General features: G+C 40.8%; 3 pseudogenes; 2 read left to right on the forward strand and 1 right to left on the reverse strand.

Annotated features, from left to right (window-relative positions):
• Positions 1-336: 336 nt before the first annotated feature.
• Positions 337-793, reverse strand: LOC142426201 (RWD domain-containing protein 1 pseudogene; annotated as a pseudogene).
• Positions 794-2,006: 1,213 nt separating this feature from the next.
• Positions 2,007-2,473, forward strand: LOC142425821 (dynein light chain 1, cytoplasmic pseudogene; annotated as a pseudogene).
• A 2,575-nt stretch (positions 2,474-5,048) lies between these two features.
• On the forward strand, positions 5,049-5,478 carry LOC142425809 (small ribosomal subunit protein uS12-like; annotated as a pseudogene).
• Positions 5,479-20,853: the final 15,375 nt, after the last annotated feature.

Here is a 20,853-nt window from a genome sequence, read left to right on the forward strand (position 1 = left end):
CAATACAATGATTTACCTTGATGCTCTCTATTAAATATTTTCTTTTTTATTTATATTTTCTTATGTCATAACTACACTATTTTAATTACTAGGCTGAAACATAAGAAAGTGTCAATATTAGTTTTATCCTGATAAAATATATTTGGTATGATTCAAAATTAATACCATGTTGTTAGAACAGGCCTTATTATGGCAAAACCCTCCCACTAATTTCATCATCCAGATTAAAAAATATATAGTTTATTAAATGCAACGATGAAAACTATCAGAAGGATATTCTCCTGAAAAATGATTTTTTTCCCATAGAAAATAATGGAGAGGAAACTCAGAGCCCTCTCAGTATAGCCCAGGTGCCGGGCAGTCACACCTCTCTGCAGATAGGCTGGACTTTGAATCGGTGAAGTCACTCTCTCGGTCAGCAGGATTCTCGGCTGGATCGGCCACATCATCAGCAACAAACCATCCGTTTCCTGGAACAAAGAGTCATTGTCTCCCACATTATTTCTAGCCTCCTCCAAGAACTGGATATCAGATGTGTCTGGATTATGATCTGTTTCACATAGCTGTTCCCCACTTAGTTTATTTTTTCCTGTTTGCTCCCTTTTCATTTCCCAGAGTTCTGCATCACATACGGCCTCCCCACGTAAGAAATGCTCAATTGTAACAGGAGTGCCACGAAATAGCTGCTTTTCAGCTTCTTTATTTTCTCCCCATTTCTTTCTTCTTCTCTTCTACTTTTACTTTGATCTACTATTTCACTTAATTTTTCTTGTACAGTAAAACTCATGACCATACACAAGTTTTCTTCTGCTTATAATGCTAACCATTTTTAAATGTCTGAAACATCTTTAACTGCTAGATTTTCTCAGGGGGATAAAGGGGAAACATACAGGGCATTTTTCTTGGTATGTCAATTTGAGCATAGTCTGGACAGTTTTGTTATTTCCCCCAACCTCCGATGGCCCCATAATGGGGACACTGGGTGCAATTTCGGATAATACTGTGACGGAATCAGGGTAGACGGACTCCAGTGTCCCCACCCTTGCGCTGCTCCGCCATCACGACCCTCGCCGCTGCCCACCGGTGCCCGACGGCGAGGCAGCACGCTGCAGCTGGTACCGGGCCACGCCTCCAGAGCACTCAACCATATTTTTTCTCTTTAGGAGAATTTTGGTTATTCTTAACATAGTTTTCATTCATAGAAATTTCAGAATCAACTTGTCAAGTTATGAGAAATAATACTTTAGCAGTTCAATAGAAATTTCTTTGAATCTATAGGATATTTTATGTGCGGGGTGGCATTTCAGTATTTCGTCAACAATGTTGTCATTTATACGGGCGTTCTTTAATGGTTGACAATATGGGTCATTAATTTTTTTCAATTAATTGTTGCTAAGTGTTGTCAAGTCAGTTCCGACTCGTATCCACAATAAAGGAGCCACTGTCCGGTGCTGCACCACCCTCACCGCTGTTCTTCCTTTGGAGTCCATCGTCCCACGCGTGTGTCCATCATCTTGTCCAGGGCCTTCCTCTCTGGTGATGCGCCTCCACTTGACCAAGCATTCTCTGACATGTCACGCTGACGCAATGTTTTGGTTCTGTCTCATTTACGTATACTGTAAGTGTTTATATACAGGCGTTGTTCATGTGTTTGTTCCTACCTAGTTACCAATTCATTTGCTTACTGTTCCTTCTTGTCTATTAAACTCGTGATATGTTTCTTTCTTCCTTAGATGCTTTGTTGCTAAATATTTCTTCTATATGGTATTTTACTCTTTCATCTCTACTTATCCTAAGAAGCCCTACTGGCACTTTGGGTTAAGCACAGGTTGGCAGTTCAAACCCATTAGCCACTCCATGGGGAAAAGACGGGGCTCTTTGCTCCTATAAAAATTTGTTTCGAGATGCGCCACGGCTTCGGTAGCGACGGCTCTGGCTGTGCTTGAGCCGCTCTAACCCCTCGCCCAGGACCGTCGCAGTCGGCTAGTCTGCGCTTCGCGGTAACCATGTGCGACCGAAAGGCCGTGATCAAAAAAGCCGACATGTCGTCGGAGGAGATGCAACAGGACTCGGTGGAGTGCACGACTGAGGCGCTGGAGAAATACAACCTAGAGAAGGACATTGCGGCCACATCAAGAAGGAGTTTGACAAGAAGTACAATCCCACTTGGCACTGCATTGTGGGCAGAAACTTTGGTAGTTATGTGACACATAAAACTAAGCACTTCAGTTACTTCTACCTGGGCCAAGTGGCCATCCTTCTGTTCAAATCTGGTTAAAGCATGGATTGTGCCCACACACCCAGTGATCCATCCAAAACCAAGGACTGCCGCCTCAATTCCAAATACCAGAGACTGGACTCTTCAGCCTTGCTAAGGGAACACCTCCACCTTTGAACCTTTTTGTGTTGTTTGGTACAGGACCTCCTCTGTACTCCTTTGTGGTTATAAAGCAATTAGCAAAAAAAAAAAAAATTTTGTTTCAATCATACATGAAAATTCAGACTGAAATACAACTCTAAATTAACCATTATTTTTTATGAATTGCTTACAAATATTATTCTACTGGTGTTTCCAATATTGTTGAGAAATTGCTGATAATCTGTTACCCATATTCGTGTAATTTCCTTTTAGATGTGGTCATTGGTGTTTTGAAATTTCACTACCGTGCACAGAAGTACATATTTCTTTTCAGTTTTATCGTCTTGGTATTAGTTGTGCTTCCTAAATTGAAAATACATGTCTTTCATGGAATTTGAAAGATTCAAAGCCATTATTCCTTTGAATAGTGTCTTCACATAATTTCTTAATTTCTTTCTTTGCTAATGGTGGCAGTTACATAACCTCCTGCCAGCTTACAAAGAGGTGGAGTCTAGCCTGTCAATCAGGCCATAGCCAATCAGGCCTCTGTGTGGGCCTGGCCTTCTCCTGAGGATTCTGGGAACTCCTGTATTCCTTGCTGGAGGCAAGACACACAGAGACTCTCTGCTTGTCTCCTTGTGAGACATTCCTTTTAACAAGCCACATGGGGACACACTGATGGAGCCAGATCCCTGGAACTGAAGACCCATGTGGAGACCCCTGCCAGTGCTGAGATGCTTTCACTGCCACTGGATCCACCAGACTTTCCACCCACCGGCCTGTGATCTTCACGCCTTCAGAGTCGTTGCATGTTTTGCATGACTCTGAAGAGGAATTTATAGATTGGCATTTGATATATGGGTTAATATTGGACTTATGGGCTTGATCTGGACTGGGCTGGGATATTTTCTTAATGTACAATTACTTTTTATATACAGCTCTTATACACATATGAGTGTCTCTGGATTTGTTTTTCTAGTCTACCCAGACTAACACAGTAACTCTAAATTGGTATGTCTGTGTCCTTCTCAATCTGTGCTCCAAATCTCTAATCCTTTCTCTTCATTTCATTCCTGCTGCATTGTTTTTGATTTTTCCAGAGAAAGCTTATGAAATCGCACACTATCTCTGTAGCCAGAGACTGGCTAAAATAAATTTGTAGTTTAACCAATCCACTGATTCTTGAATTTCAATGATAATATTATTCATAAATTAAATTGTTTAAGTGATTTTGCAAATATGCCTGGTAAGTTTTTCCTACCTTTGGTTGCTTTCATTTTCAGATGTCATCTGTTATCCAAGTGTTTTATATATTGAAAGACATAGAGGCTCAAATTTTTAGGTAGATTCAGTGTCTCTGTTTTTGGTAATTGTGTATCATATTCTCCCTTTTGGTTAATAATAAAGGGATACTAGGAACCCAAGTAAGATTAAGGGTCTGCTTTTCTCGATCTAATGGGTTCCTTTTGCTATGTGCCCTTTAAACTGCAAGGATAATAGACTGCAAAGATAATAAACAATGAGGTCCACAACCCATGCTAGGACAGGTTCACCATTATGAATTTTCAAGGAAAGCCGATTTTTAAAAATTTTCTTTCTAGTAAAGCTTAAGGCAAACCTGTTCTTCTGTTGTTTTATCCTTCTTTCCCAAGAGGTCTAGATATTTTTTTTTCAGGCTTACATTTTTATTTGGAAATAGCCCTTCAAGCAAACCCAACTTGCTGTAGGTGTCTCAAGTATGATTTACAGTTCTGCGTCAGACTGAGGTCTTTTCACTCTCACTAGTCATGACCAATTTAAACCTGAGCAGCCAGATTTCTGCTCCCAGAAGATGCCCGTGTGTATTCCATGACTTTAGAACTTGCTCACCAGCCAGTGTCAGACTTTTTAAAGCTTTCTGTTTATTTTTTTGAGCTCAAAGTGTTTTTAACTGAAGAACTAGTTTCTTTATTGCTCATCTATGCATTTAAAATTCCATGTGTGCTTTCTTTCTAGACTATGTTAGTGTTTGTCATAGTTTCTTGTCTTTCACGTTATCGCTATAAAGAACATGCTATTGCTCTAATATGAATAACATGCCCTTGGAATATTATCCTTTCTAATAATTTTCCTTATCAATTCTGTGCCAATGACAGTGTATCGTAAATCTGTATTTTCAGGCCTAACCTCTGATCTGCTTTCTATTTCCTGTAGGCATTTGGGAATATGAACTAGCAACCTGCCTGTTTCCTCACCTGTTGAAGCTCCGTATGTCCAAGGTAGAATTTATGTTCTTGATATTCTCCTCTCCAGCTTTGCTATGTTGTTATTTTAACAGTTCCACATTATTCCTAGCTTTCAACTTTAAACCTTGCAAATACAGGACACGATTACTGCACCTTCATTTTCTCTCTTCCGGTTGTCACTAACTCGTCTCTTTGGCCGTAATGCCTGTATTGGACTTGAGGGAAACAAGCACCGGCAGGATAGCTTGTTCAGACAGCAAAACCTTCACTACATTGCAGAACCTTATTCAATATCACTGTAATGCAATTAATATATATTGATTGCACGCTGTCTACAAGGAGTATGCTAAAGCGACAAATGATACAAAGACTTTGGTACTTCTCCAGAGATTTGGGGTTTCACAAGCCTAATTAAAAGAGGTTATCTACTAATCTCTTTTGCTGGGAGTCGCGGCACAGCCAACATGGACAAGTGCCGAGGTCTTCGTACTGCTAGGAAGCTCCGCAGCCACCGACGGACCAGAAATGGCATGATAAACAGTCCAAAAAGGCCCATTTGGGCACAGCTCTGAAAGCCAACCCCTTTGGAGATGCTTCCCATGCAAAGGGAATTGTGTTGGAAAAGTGGGAGTGGAAGCCAGACAGCCAAATTCCACCATTCGCAAGTGTGTCCGTGTCCAGCTGATCAAGAACGGCAAGAAAATAACAGCTTTCATGCCCAACGATGGGTGCTTGAACTTTGTTGAAGAAAACGATGAAGTTCTGGTGGCTGGATTTGGTAGCAAAGGTCATGTCGTTGGTGACATTCCTGAAGTCCTCTTTAAGGTTGTCAAAGTAGCCGCTGTGTCCCTCCTGGCCTTATACAAAGGCAAGAAGGAAAGGCCAAGATCATAAATTTGATGGTGAATACGTAATAAATTTTCTTTGCCAGAAAAAAAGAGGTTATCTACTGAATTCATAGACACAACTAATTATTGACTGAATATTTCTCATTGTCCCAATTATAGATTAAATAGGTGAGTGAGAGCAAAAACGATGAGATGGTAGTGTTTCCTGGAATTAGGGAATGAGATGAAGGCAACACAAAAGAAGGCAGTGAAGAGCTGAAGAGAGATGGATTTATGGTGACACAATTTCAATCTCTACATTGAACCATACTCGAATAGAGTCCAGGTAAACAAGTCAGTACATTCCTCTACACTGAGTGTCCATCACTGGTCAAACAAACTGTGGTGCGTTCATGGAACAGAATACTATCCAGTTATAGAGATTCCTGTTGAATCTGTGAATACACCTAAGAACAACAACAGCATTGCACTTGTTTTTTATTTGGGGAGAGCAAAATAATAAAATCATCTATAGTTAATTATTCATTATTTTCCATCTCTCTTATCCCTTTCTTTAATAAGCTTTTAATATAGGACAGTAAGTATTGTGTCATCTTCATTCTATCCTTCCATAGACAGAGTCAAATAAACATAGTCCTTGATTCATCGTTAGTGTTCGATGTTTGTTTAATGACTTGGGTGCTGTTGGGGGAAGACAGGTTTCTTAGAAATTAGAGAGAAACAAATGTTTCTTCTTTCCACAGTGGTTAAACTGCAGGGGAGTCCTTGATTCAACATGGATTTTAAAGGACAATTCTCTGGGGCTTCGTGGGTGGGCTGCAATTTTTCATCCAATATAAATATGATTGCATCATAGCCATGCCTTAATATTCAACTTCTAACAAAGCATCTCATCAGTGGTTGAAAGTTAATGTTGTTGTCTGTGAGAGTCAAGGCAGCTCTAACTCATGCTGTCTTAATGTAAGACAGATGGAAGTATTGTCTGGTCTTATGCTACTTCTAAGGAATTGGTTTTAACATTTGATTCAGTAAATGTTTTTTTTATTTAGCTTAAGTCTATGATTCTAATTTGCCACTAATATTATTGCCTTAAAATACAATGCCATGGATGATGTGTGCTACTTTTTATATACGCCATTAACTAAAGAGAAATGATAAATGCTGGTGATTGTGTGGGAAAGGTTGACATTTGTATACAATGCTGGCTGGGATGCACAATAGTAAAGCTATGGAAAATGATATATCACTTCCTTAAAAATAGAACTATAGATATCATATGTTCTAGAAATCCCTTTCCTGGATATATAATCATAGAGGAATAAAAGCTGTGACATGAACACACATGTACACCCACAATCACAGCAGCATTGCTGACAGTAACAAACAGATGGAAACCACCTCAGTGTCTCTCAATGGCGGTGCTTTCACGTCGTGGAAAACTATGCAGCTATAAAGATTACTGTTCAATCTGTGAAGCATCTCATGACATGGATGTGTCTGGGAGGATTCTGCTGGGTAAGCCCAACAAAAAGGGCAAATATTGTGTCAGACCCTTTTCATAAAAAGCCAAGAACAGGTTTACACACAGAAAAAAAGCATCCTGAATGGGCATTAGGGTTGGGGAGTGGAAGTCATTAACTAGATAGTAGACAAAAGTTAATTCTGATGAATGGAAAAGCAATACACAATATGACAGAAATAGGCACAAGGTGAACAAGACAAAGGATGATACTGAGAGAATGCAAAGATTACAAAATAAACAATTGCCAAAATTCTATGACAAATACAATCCTGTAACACCAGTTATAACTTGCAATAATTTATGAATAGGTACATAGATAAATGTATCTGCTAAATATGGCAGAGCAGTATTGCCAAAAATTATCAATACCTTTATTAAACAGTTATCAGAACATTCAGCTATTTGAGGTATCTTCCTCTACGTTGATACACTTCCGAAAACAATATTGAAAGCTCTCTCAAAACTTTCCCAAAGGATTCGGCACACTTTGATTGAACCACACCAAAATAACATTTTTTTTTATCCTCAAGGGACTCAAATGATTTTTCCATTAAATGTTCCTTGAGTTTTAGGAATACTACAAAGTCTGAAAGGGCAAGGTCAGGGTTGCATGCTGGATGGAGGTACAATTTTCCAATGAAATTGTCATAGAGTAGCCTTTGAAGCCCTCAAAGAACAAACAGGTGTATTGTTCTCATCGCAAAACCAAAAAACCCTGGTGCAAGCCTTCTGGCTTTTGTTCCCCTCACTCATGCACTTTTCAATTTTCTTAAAACGTCTTCATAACAAGCTTCAGTGATGACCCTGGGTTTTCAAAACATCCTTTCACAGCCTTCTGGGCTGCATTTTCTGTCTCTTGAACTGATCTTGCCCAACACATCAGTGCAAATGACACTGTTCTGCTTGGACCTTTTTGAAGGCCAGTTCGTATGATGAAGACAAACGTGTTATTGAGAGAACTTGTCCGCAGTCATTCACAGGTTGCAGAGACATATGTAAACATGTTTTGTTTAGAATAAACCCATGCGTGCATGAACTTGAACCATAGCAGAAATTCTTTCTGAGTTACCTTTGCATATAGTGATGGTGGTAATTTTTACCTACGTACATATCGGTGCATGCTACCTATACGCTCATATATGTAAAATAGATCACACCAAGGGAACATTTATGGAAGTTACTTAGGCACTGGAACTGAACCACTGAACTCGAAGGCCAAAGGACCATAATTTTCGTGGATATCTAAGGCACTTGGCAAAACACAATTCATAAAGATAACGTTCTACTTCTTAGTCTGGTAAGGAGCGTATAGATTCTTAAAAGCTTGAAAATGGCCAGCTAAGAAGCAATGATTAGTTTCTCCTTGTTTGAGGCAAAATAGAAGAACACTAGTTCTCCAGAAAGCCTTATTCCAAAGGATGAGTGGCCCAAGTAAAGCAAAGCCTCCTCTAAACTGGGACTAGAAAAATTTAGACCTCGCTACCATTACCAATCACACCACACAAGGCCACAATAGAAAGTTCTGGGCATTTAAAATGTCGAACAAAATTCAAATTCAGAGGGAAAGAAAGGGCCAGAGTTACCCATGGAAAAGCGACTAGAAGAAACACCAGGACAATTGTCGTGAGGCTACCTCAAGAACCTTCTTACTTGGAAGTGAAGCTGCTCCTGGTGGCCCGTTTCTACTCCAGAAGAGCTAGGTCCACAACACGGACAACTCCCATGAAGAATGTGCTTCTTGGTACCATAAACTCTGTGACACTAAAGATCAACATGCGTCCAAAACCAAAGATGAAAAGGCAGGGAGGGATAGGGAAACCAGATGAATGGAAATGCAGGCCCCAAGCAGGGAATAGGGAGAGTGCTGGCGCAATGCTAGGATTCCAACCAGTTTTATGGAAGAACATAGTTATTTCCTAGGTTAAATTTTACCAATGAGTTTCATGGTACCTCATTTGTAGAGTAAATATCAAATATAGAAAGTTTTATCTGCAGGGAACCTTAGCAAAATGAACCTTGACTCTTCATTTAACAATTAAAACATATACACGCGCACACACACACAACTGAACCAGGACAATACTACTACCCAAAGTGACATAGCTCGCTAGCATCAGGGACACAATAAGAAGCTAAACATTAAGTCCACTCAGGCTACATGTTTCTTTCTTCCTTCCTTTCTTTCTTTCTTTCTTTTTCCCCCAGTTTCTTTATTGACTAACTTCATAATGGAAAAGACACTGCTCACGAAATTATATCATTGGCTATTTTAAAGGACACAAAATTTTTGAAAGAAAGAGAGAATGTAAAAAACATAGGATGGAGGGAAGGAGCAAGGGAGGAAGGGAAACAATTCTGATTTTATATCTGGAGAAGCACCTATTTAGTGTGCTGGCTATTGGAGATCTTGTACAGACAGTAATCTTAATATATGACTGGGAAGACAGGGACCTAATCTGTCTTGTCTATTATTTTTCTCTTTAGTGAAATCTAAGTGCTCATTGATTAGGGTTGGGATTCAACACATACTCGTTGAGCAAATCAACCAATGCACATTTAATGGGTAACTAACTCCCTTGTCATTTCAATATAAGTGATACTTTGTAACATCTCCTGTTTCCAGAGTAATGTTATATTGTTATGTTAAGTTAAATAAATTAGTATCCTATCTGAAAGGTTTTATTTGCCAAGGGTGAGGTAACATGCTAATGTAACTAGAGAAAGGGTAGAGGTCAAGGAATAACATAATTGCTGACCAGGCATCCTGCAGCACCCCTTACTTTTAAAAATAACCAATAGTATAATTTCATGAGAGGTCCTTTTTCATGATGAAGTTAGTCAATCAGGAGACTGGTAGCCTGAGTGGTCTTGATGTTTAGCTTCTTGATGTGGCCCTGACGCTAACCAGCTATGTCGCTTTGGGTGGTATTGTCCTGATTAAGTTTTGATTTTTTTTTAATTGTTAAATGAAAAGGTAAGTTCATTTTGCTAAGGTTTCCTGAAGATCAAACTTTCTATATTTGATATTTATTGCACATGTGTAACATGAAACTCACTGGCCCATTGTTGGCGGCACCAGCTGTTATCACTGCTGTGATTCTGCTTGGGTGGAACCCAAGCCTCGTGTGGCCAGATGTTTATATATATTTATATTTTTAAAAAATAAGCCAGAAATCTGGATTTTATGTGAAATTCTAACTTTTAAAGGTTGGATACTAAGCCAAATCACTTTAGAATATCACTTAATCCAAATAAAACACAACAGCAATGTGGGCTTATTCCATGGACAGCCGGTTAGACTTCACAGGTTTTTCTGCCCTTTACCCTTACAGTGACTACTTTTTTGGTCAGTGAACAATAGCTGCTGAAGATTATTTTTCTGCATTCTTCTCAATGACACAGCTACCCCAATAGCATTAGATCGCAAAGTAGGCTTTGTGTTCGAGACTGATATAAGAAAAAAACTATATTCTTGGTCAAAAATGACTTCACAGCTCCAAAGTATGAGATAGGTCATTTTTCCCCTTATATGTCCTTGTTAAAGTATGGGGCACATTATTTGAGAGGGGTAAGAGTGGCAAGTAGAAAAGATTTGAGAGAAACAATAGCCAGCAATTTGGTAGAAACTTGGGGTCTATTTCCCATGTTTGAATCAAGGGTACACAAAGTAGGCTCAATGAAGGATGGATGCTGCTTCATATCGAACTCAATTAAATTCCCTCTTCAACTTTTATGCCTGATGAAGTCCTCTCAACTTAATTAAAATTTAATTGAATCAGAATGGGGTGGCAGAATATCTCACGGACATTGGAGTCAGACTGGGTGGGAATCTGCTTTAAGTCACTAACTGGATGATTTTACAGTTATTAATCCTGTCTGCGCCGCAGATAACTTTCTATTAAAAAGGGATACTAATACTTACCTCTGAGTTTTTGTTGTGGGAAATGGTAATAACACATGTACTTATATGCAGTAAATACCAAAGGTGACCCCATACTCACTGCCATTGGGTCTATTTTGACTTACAGAGATTGGAGCTACCCCTTTGGAATTTATTCTGAATTCTGAAGCTGTAAGTCTGTGCAGGAGCAGACAGGCTCATCTTCCTCCAGAGGAGTGGCTGGTGGGTTTGAACTGCTGACCTTGCAGCTGGCAACTCAATGTATAACCTACTATGCCACCAGAGGTCCTAGATCATAGGTATATATTTTAAATTTAGCGTACTTCTTTTGGGAACTCCTGCTAGTAAAAGTCTCTGTTTGTACCCCACCGAGGATATGAACATGAAGATAGCATTAGTCTTATCCTCAAATACTGACTATTTTAATTAGGCAGTTAAAGTATAACTACATATTTCTATCACTCATGGAAGACTCTAAAAAGCACTAACAGAGAGCATGGAAACACACATAAGAAGCTCTAGATTACCTCCTTTACACTATTCTTAGTTGAAAATTACTTGGGTTTGGGATAGTTCAGCAGTGAAAGGTAGGTTGGAAAAGCTGCTCGGAAAGATCTTCAGTATAATGTGCAGAGAGACAATATAGAATGGGCAAAGGAGGTTTGGCAATATGGAGACATTTACAGAGTTGTCCAACTTTTGCATATCCACATTCTAGTAGTGATGACCAAGGCCATGCAAGAATATTGGGGGGAGGCCTGAGCATAGAGTGTGGCGTACACGTTTTAAAATTACAAGAAATTCAACTTAATAGAGTTGACAGGGGGCTCTGGTAGTGCAATGATGAAGCATTCAGCTGCTCACCGGAAGGCTGGTGGTCTGAACTACCAGTAGCTCTGTGGGGGTAAAGGTCTGGCAATCTGCTCCTATCAAGATCATAGCTCTGTGGGACAATTCCACTCTGTCCTAACGGGTGGCCATGAGTTAGGAATTGACTTGATGACACGCAAAAATGAATTTCATCCAGCATAGAAATGTGCCCTCTCGTGTCTCCTGTAACAGGAAGCTGAGAGAGTAAAGACGGGAGAGTTTATATGTATTGATATGACCCTAACTCATAAGAATAGGTGCCCAGAAGAGAAGTCCAAAAAAGCGAGTAACCTGAACAAATGTTCATCCTGGAGAATGAAAGAAACTCTACGTCCTTTGGCTTCTCCTGTTCTACAAAGGGGCGTGTACGAATGGCCTTCTTCTTTCCTCTCGGAGGATGATTAACGAGGACTGTACCATCAAACTAACAATACTGCAGTTCCCCAGGATAAGACCCCTTTTCTTAGGCAGAAGAAAAATTTTGGAATTTCCACATTCATTTTATGAGCACGATTCAAGAAATGGTTAATGGCTATTAAAAACTGAACACGTTATTGTGAAGAGGAAAATTCTGACATAAAGACTTCAGAGACATGTTTTAAAAATTGCTTAATGAAAATAAGACTCAGAAAAGCTGGACTCCTCTGTAGTGGTCTCAAAGAAAATAGGTGATAAAAATTAAAATCTTGACAGAATAAAGGAAGATTTAGAAATTTTTTGGAAAATAAATTAGTAACATTTTTAAAAGTCAATACATAGAAATGCAAGCAGTGCAGAGAAGAATAAAACAAATAAAGAAATAAAAGAAAGGATTGATCATTTTTAATTGAGAGGACTCACCAATTATTGGGCAAGTTTAACACAAATACTTAAGCATCTAGACAGTGTTTTTCTGTTGAAATAGTTGAGATAATATATCTTAAAAATAAATGTAAAAACACAGAAGTCAATTGAAGCAGGCTGGATAAAAAAAGAACTTGATATTTTTGAGTGAAAGCTGCATAATATTTAAAAAAATCACTGCCATCTAGTGGATGCTGGCTTACAGCTTAGTGCTTAAGCATTGGGCTGCAACTGGAAGGCCAGCAGTTCGAATCCACCAGCCGCACCGAGGGAGAAAGACATGTTTTCTACTACAGTAGAGTTAGAGTCTCAGAAACTCCATGGGTAGTCTACCTTGTCCTGCAGGGTTAATGAGCAGAACAGTATCCAACGATATTGGGTATTAATTTTGTTGTATGAAAAAATGCTGTTGAAATAGCATCAAATGGTAAAACACCACGCTTTATTTCCTTCCTTCTTCTCATTTGCTTTTTTCTCCCACCATCCTTCACTCCTTCCCTCCCTTCTCCCTCTTTCTCTCTGTCTTTTATCTCCAAGAAGCCCTAGTGGCCTACACTTAATAGCCATGAGGTAGGTTTTTTTGTACATGTATAGAGATAGGTTAGGTTTCTGGACTGAGTTACCTCCGATCTCTGCTGGGCACGCTGAAAGAATTCATGCAGCAGAAACACGTTTTATAATCCAAGTGAGTTTTTATGAAGGAAAGGGAAAGTTTCAGGTATTGCAGGCTCTAAAAGGTCCATGCTCTTTCTGGAAAATGGACCGGGTCTTGCAGAAACCATGCAGGGCTCAAGAACGGGCTTGCCAAACCATGTGGAAAGAATACAGGAACAGGGAGCGTGACACTCACATGTTCCGAACTGGGGAATCCCTAGAGGCCAAGAGGCCAAGAGCATGTGGGCCGAGTAGGCCGGAAGCTTGGCCCTGAGGGTCCCCCAGACTCCCACCTGCTGCCTGCACCTGGACCAAAGCAGCATGAAAGGGGCTGGCAGCGGGCCAAGAGGATGTGCAGGGCCGACAGACTGGATCTTAGTCTCTCCCACCTCCCTGGCTTGGGGAGGCTTGGTTGAGGGCTTTGGCTGATCCTACTGGCTATGTCTAGCTCACCTGTGTGATGCCATGTGGCTGGTCATGAGTCAGGTGGACCTTCCACATGGGCTCAGGGGTCTTGTGTCTGAGCATGCTCAGTTTGGATCATTCCTATAGGTGTCTAAATTAGTGTGACCGATCTCTTTCCAACCCCTGAATTGAAGTCTTATGCAGGCATTAGGGAGACAGCCCCCTTTGTCCCTAATCTAGTGACCTAATAGATAGGTCAACATATCTTTGACTGGTAAAACTATGGCTAAGATGTTTACTCTCATTAAAACTTTGCTGCATTTTACACTCATTTTCTACAATTACTACTATCTATTTTTTATAGTAGTAGCAACATAAGCAGATGCTCAAGAAAGCTTGCCTGAGCCTGGGAGTGGAGGACTTGAATTCCAGGTTAGGGGATTTCGATTCATTTGTTAATCAATGGGGAGCCATTGGAGCTTTTTAATAAGGGAAGTAATGTGAACATATTTGTATCTGGGGAAGATTAATATGGAAGTATTGTTATTGTTTATGTTGTGTTCAAGCAGAAAAGTGACTGGAATTCATTGTAATGGTCTAGACAGGAAATGCCAAGGGCCAGAACTAAATTGTGGCCATAGGGGCAGGAAACCAAGAGGGAGACATTTAATACAATAAAGAGTAATGATCTAGGTGATTTAGTAACAGCACCCAATGGAGAGAGGGAGGGAGAGAGGGCTAAGTGAAGGCAGAAAACCTGGAGTTCAAGTTATTGGGATAACAATGGTGTTCTCAGCAGGAGTAGAACAATGTAGAGAAGCAGGAAGAAGAAAGGTTTAGGAAAAAGGATAAGAGATTTGATTTCAATGTGTTAATTTCGAATGCTGAAGCCATCTAATCTGGAGGTTTTCCTTTTGTGTTTGTCTTTAATAAAATAATGGCTGCAAATCTGAACCTTATGTTTGAACTAGATCCCATCTAGGAAATTCTCTTTGGGGCCTATGAATGATCCTCTCTTCCCAGATATCACATTGGCAAATGAATAGCGATTCCCTAAGAACCTATAGGAAGCAACCCACAGGAGTCCCTGCTTCCTTCCTAAGCTTGAGGTCTAAAGTCCCAGAGAACACAGATCCTTAGATCTCCTGGGTTATTCTCAACCCTGACTATCCCTTACACTTACAGCCAGGGGTTGTACCCTAAGGTTAGCACTTTAGAGGGTGAGCCTCTCTACTTGGGAGGGAAGGATCTGCAGGACCCAAGGGAGTGACCCCAGCACACGCCTTGTTTGGGAGAAGGAATATTGATTGGGGCCAGTTTGAGTATCTGCTCCATGTGCCTGAGATTCTTCACAGTGAAAGATGGAGGTAAGTGTGAGAAGAGAAGGGGGCAGGCCAGAGTGTGGGGGCTTCCTTTGTCCATTTGCCATGGATCCTAAAATGCACTGGGGTCATTTATCCTGGCAGAAGGCAAGCAGAGGCAATGAGCAGGAAAATTAAAGGGCTCTTAAAATATCGGAGTCTCTAAATGTTTTGGTTTGCTGTTAATTGCTGTCAAGTTGCTTCCTTCCAACTTAAGGCACTCCTGTGTGCAGAAGATGAGCTCTCCATAGGACGTGCAAAGCCATTACCTTGTGGAAGCAGATTTCCAGGCCAGTCTCTGAGTGGGTTAAAGCCACGAGCCTTTGGCTCTTCATGGTGCTCATAACCCGTGTGCTGATACGCCGAGCATACTGACTGGGAAGGGGAACTCAGCACTGAGTGTTAACAAGGCTTTTCTCCAAACCACAAGCAGAGGTCTGTTCAGGGAGTCCTCCTTTCCCTTTGTGACTCACAGCACGCACAACTCAATATTTCCTTTAGCAGCCGGTTGAGGGAAAACACATGGACATGGAGGAGATGGATCACACTGGGTCTGCCCTGCTTTCTTGCATCCTTGGCATGGTTCTTAAATAAAGAAAATCACTTCTTACTCCCTCTCATTCATGCCTCTTTCCATATCCTCAGCACCTCTCATCTGCCCAAGAGGTAGATTCTCAAGAGGTAGATTCAGTCATTTAATGGACTGATACCCTTGGCCTTTATCTGCCTTTCAAAGAAAATCTATGCACAGAGGCCCACTGTTCTGTTTCATGATATATAGACCTGCATTTAATAGCCAAAATGGATTCGATCAATGGAGAAGTCCATGTCCAAGTAAGGCCTAGATAAAACGGCCCTGTTGCCCTCTAGAAGCAAAAAGTGGCCTTATTTCTTGTACTCAGTAGTTCTAGTGTATGTCCTAATATAGCCTTGTACTTCTCGCTCTTGTTTCAGTTGCCTAGAAAATTGTCTATGGTTTTTTTATATAGCACAACATTTTGTATACACTAGTTAGACTCTTCTTTGCAATGATTACAAAGGCACTCATGCAAACCACACATGGAGTACTTACTCTCTAAAGAGTCAATGTTTGATTCTACTGGACTTGGATCATGATGACCTTTTATCTCTTGTGTAAAGGTCCTGGGGCACATGAGGTAAAATAGCTTGTCAAAGGTCACTCATGCAATTTAGGGCAGATTTGGGTCAGTGATCCTGGCTTCCCTTGCCTTCTTTGGCTGCCCTTCCTCGGCTGTGCTCTACTGCTCAATCTCTACCTTATAGAGAGTGATAATATTAATGTGATCCACAATAACTCAATTGAAATACTCACAAGCCTTTGGGTAAAACGTGCACATTCTTGTTTTGTTTCTCTTGCATATTTCTTTTTCCTATTTAACTCATTTCCCCCTCTGTTTTCCTTTGCAGCAGAGCCTCTTTCCCAGCTCATTCTCAGTGCTATGATGTGTTAAGGTAGTAAGCAGAGTTTCAGAATGCTTCTATTTCCCCTTTCTGATTCTACACCACTTTAGGATGGTTCTCAACTTTGCTTGAGACTGCTCCTTGGAAACATGAGACAATAAACTTCACCTGATACTCAGCTTAGTTTGGCAAGGCTCCTGAAACATCTGAACAGTACATCAGAGCTCTCCCACTGACCCTGGACCCTGATACACAGCAGGCCCTCTCTATAGACAGACTCTCAGGTGGTAAGACGCGTGAAACCATCTCCTTTCCACAGCTCTGATTTCTAGGGAGTCCTTGGCCGAGAGGAGCTGGGCTGGGCATCTGGCCTGTCCAGTGGAAGTGTTCTGTGTACCAACCCTGCGTTATATGCAGTCCCCGTGGAACTGCATCTAGCATAGTAAATATGGAGTCAGCAAGATCCCCCCAACCTGCTTCTCAGATAATTTTGGTATGCATGCTCAGAACTTTCAATGTACGTGAGCCTTCATAAGAAATGTGTAAGGAAAAGGTCAAATAATTCAAGTTATACCTTCAATATTTGTGTGCATTTTAGTTTACAAAGTGTTTTCACACATATGACCTTACTCTGTCCTCTCAGAAAACCATTTGCCATAGAAACTATTGTTACCATTTTCTAGATGCGCACATATAATTCAGACACTCTGAGGGACCTTCAAAAGGCTCATGGGAAAATGGAAGTAAAAATATTGAAACTTTCTCTCAACTTTTTGAAGTCCCCTTGTATGACTAGAAATTATTCTCCAAGCGAATTTGGTTTTTGTTTGTTCGTTTTTGTCTCTACCTTGTTACCTTTCATTCATTTGTTAATTCAACAAATATTTCTTGAGTACTGTCTACAAGGGGTAGGCATTGCCCAGGGAACTGAGCATACAGTAGTGAACTTCTCTATCTCTGTGGGAGATCAGAGAAGGCCCCTCAATTGGAGTGGTGTCCAGGAAGAGAAGGGAAGTGGTTGATGTTATCCAAGCAAACTGGGAAAACTGGAAGCATTCCAGGCAGACTGCATTTTTAATCTCCAAACCCTTCCAATGGATATGGAAGATAGAAAGTAAGCAAGAAAGCAAAGAATTCAAGCTCCATAGATGTGCAATCTCATGACATTGAAAAGGTGAAGACATTCATTAATTAAATATCCACTTCCTTCATGAGTCCAATTGAGTTGCTTTTTACTATCTTCTCCAGAAAAGAGTTTGACATCATTTTTACGGCCTCAATGATCATTAAACATAGGTCCTTAAAGATTTGACTATGTTAATTTTAACAGGTCTCTGAGGTGCCACCTTCCTTTGAGGCTACCGTGTGTAAAGGCTGAAACATATGTTTTTGAAATCCAAGTGCAATCAGTCAATCAAACACCAGTCCTCCGAAAGAGACACTGGCTTCTGGAGCAAGGCCTGTTCCAGATCATTCCAAGGAGTACTTAGGTTGAAGTAAAGTGTCCACAACCAGCTAACCAAAGTCCTGCTTCCTTTTACTATGTAGCCTCTGTCCACAGGACAGACCAATAAAGCCAAAGCCCAAACCCCATAAAGGCAGCCCAGGTTGGATGTGCCAGTTGGCGGTTATCAGAAAAGAGGAAAGGAAATGATCTGTGCTAACTCATTAAGTCTTTGGCACGTAGTTTCATCCTCTTTCTAATGAATTGCATGTTTTACTGGCTTAGAGAAGTGTCAACACCCAAACAAGGGAATAAACATCACAGCTGAAAGCCAGAGTATTCACAGGGGTGGGATCAGGAGAAGGCTCACACCCTTTAGAGCAGCGCTGCTAACAGAGGAGTAGAAAGGCAATAAAATGGAACAAGACAGACCTAGATTTGAATACAAGTAACATGTACATACAGGCAAGTAAATCACATGTCATGTCTAGGCGAATTCAATGGAAGTTTCTGAATTTACAGTTCTTAAAGGGAAAACTCAATCCCAGCTACATCTATAGGGCTATTTGAAGAATGAGGGGTGTGAGCAGACTGCTGCTGGCAGTTGGAAGGGTTAGAAAGCTTGATTTCTGATGAATGAGTAAGCGGGTACAATGAGCAGCTGAGACTTGGGGACACAACATGGAGGGCTTGGCAGCTAATGGAAAGGTTGGCGGTTCCAACCTGCAGTAGCTTCCGAGGAGAAAGACCCAGCCTTTGGCTCCTCCAAAGATTAAAAACCAGGAAACCCTCTGAGGGCAGCTCTACCCTGTCAAGGAGCTGGTGTGCACCCAAACCGAACTCAGTGTTGCCTAGCCACAGCAGACACGAATGAAAGGTGTCAGCAACTATTTTGGGTGTGCCATTAGAGCATTATGATTATAAAATTAATTATAAAATTAATGAGAAGCCTTGAAGGAATTGACAGCTTAAAAGGGAAAATACCCAATCTGATAACACTCAGCAACAATAACAACGACAAGACATCTTGCTTGAAGAAACCCTGGTGGTACAGTGGGTTGGCACCATTTGCTAACTGACAGATCAGAGGGTTAACCTACTGAATGGTGTACAGGAGAAAGATGTGACGATCTTTTCCCATTAAGATGATAGCCTCAGCCAGGGCAGCCAGGGGAGAAAAGTAACCAGTCCCCAAAGAATCCTGAAAATACACTCCTGACTTGGGGGACAGGGCTTGGCACCTCATCAGACTTAATCAAAATACATACATAAGGGTCAGCAGACAGACCTGGAACTATCTATTGGCTTTCCCCCTCCTTCTTGTTCTATTTTGTTTTGTTGGTTTGTTTTATTATGTTTTTTTCCCTTTTCTTTTGCCCTATGTCTACCTACCTAAGGTAAGCAGCACAAACAATCCCGATGAGAAAACAACGGGCCGGTGGTTCCGGGGAACATGGGAGAGGAGGAAGGAGGAGGTGCTGTGGGGAGCCAACAGACTCAAAAGTAAGGGAACAATAAGAGATCTAAAATTGATGGTGGGGAGGGTGTATAATTCCAGGTGGGGTTTGATCAAGAGCAATGTATCTAAATTGAAATACTGAGAGCCAAATGGGGGATGAGCATGATAGCGGGATTGAAGGAAGGTGAAAGGAATTAGAGAAAAGAAATAGGAGGCAAAAGCTATTTATGGACATATAGCTCTAGGCATGTATATATGTAAATATATTAATTTATAATGAAAGGGGTAGAGACCAATGTATACATATTTATATGTTAAGTATTAAGATTGCAGACAGACTTTGGGCCTCTATGCAAAGCCTCCCCTTAACACAAGAAGATTTTGTTCTGATAACCTGGCACTCTTTCATGCTCACCTTCCCTACACGATCGCTGAAGACAAAATAGGTCCATAAGCAAATGTGATGAAGAGAGCCGATGGTGCCCGGCTATCAAAAGATATAGTGTCTGGGGTCTTAAAGGCTTGAAGTCAAACAAGCAGCCATCTAACAGGGAAGTAAATAAGCCCATATGGAAGAAGCACATCAGCCTGTGTGATCATGAGGTGTCGGCGGGATCAGGCATCAAAAGATCCAAAACAAACAACTATATCAAAGTGGACAAGAGGGTTGGAGTGGAGACCCAAAGCCCCTCTTGTAGACAATTGGATATCCTTCCCAGAGAAGGGTTATGAGGAAGGGATGATTCAACCAAGGTGTCATATAGCAACGACAAATCACACATCGTTCCTCCAGTTCATGAATACTTCTTTCCCTCCACTATCATGATCCAGTTCTACCTTAACAAATCTGGGAGACCAGAAAACACAGATCGGTACAGATAAGAGTTCTGGACACATGGAATTCAGGAAGATAACCCCCCCAGGAACAGCTCTGAGAGTAGCAATATCATGATGGAAGGGCCATGGTCAGGGAGGGGGAAGGGTGAGAAAGGGGGAACTCATCATGAGATTGGATATAGACAGTGCCCCCCAAAGGGAATGAATAGCAGAAATGTGGGTGAAGGGAGACAACGGACAGTGTAAGATATGAAATAATAACTATATATAATTGATCAAGATTCACGAGGGTGGGAGAGATGGGGAGGCAAGGGATAATGGAGGAGCTCATACAAAGGATTCAAGTAGAAAATGTTTGGGAAATGATGATGGCAACATACACACAAAAATGCTTCATACAATTGATGTATGGAATGCTATAAGAGCTGTAAGAACCCCCATAAAATGACTAAAAAAGAAATGAAAAGGTGATAATCTCAGCAATCTATGAGTTATGGGGCAGTTCTACTCTGTCCTACAGGGTCCCATGAGTGAGTGAGTGATCCCTGATCTCTGTCTGGTCTATTAGGGAAGTTTTCCTGATGAGGTTTTGAAAGATGAGTTAGAGTTTTCTGGAATGAAGAGAGAGGAAGCAATTTCAAGTTAAGGGAACTATCTGTGCCCACACACAGCTTTCTCCACTGACTCCTATTAAAATACAAAT

Source organism: Tenrec ecaudatus, chromosome 14, assembly GCF_050624435.1.
Source record: "Tenrec ecaudatus isolate mTenEca1 chromosome 14, mTenEca1.hap1, whole genome shotgun sequence".
Taxonomy (NCBI): domain Eukaryota; kingdom Metazoa; phylum Chordata; class Mammalia; order Afrosoricida; family Tenrecidae; genus Tenrec; species Tenrec ecaudatus.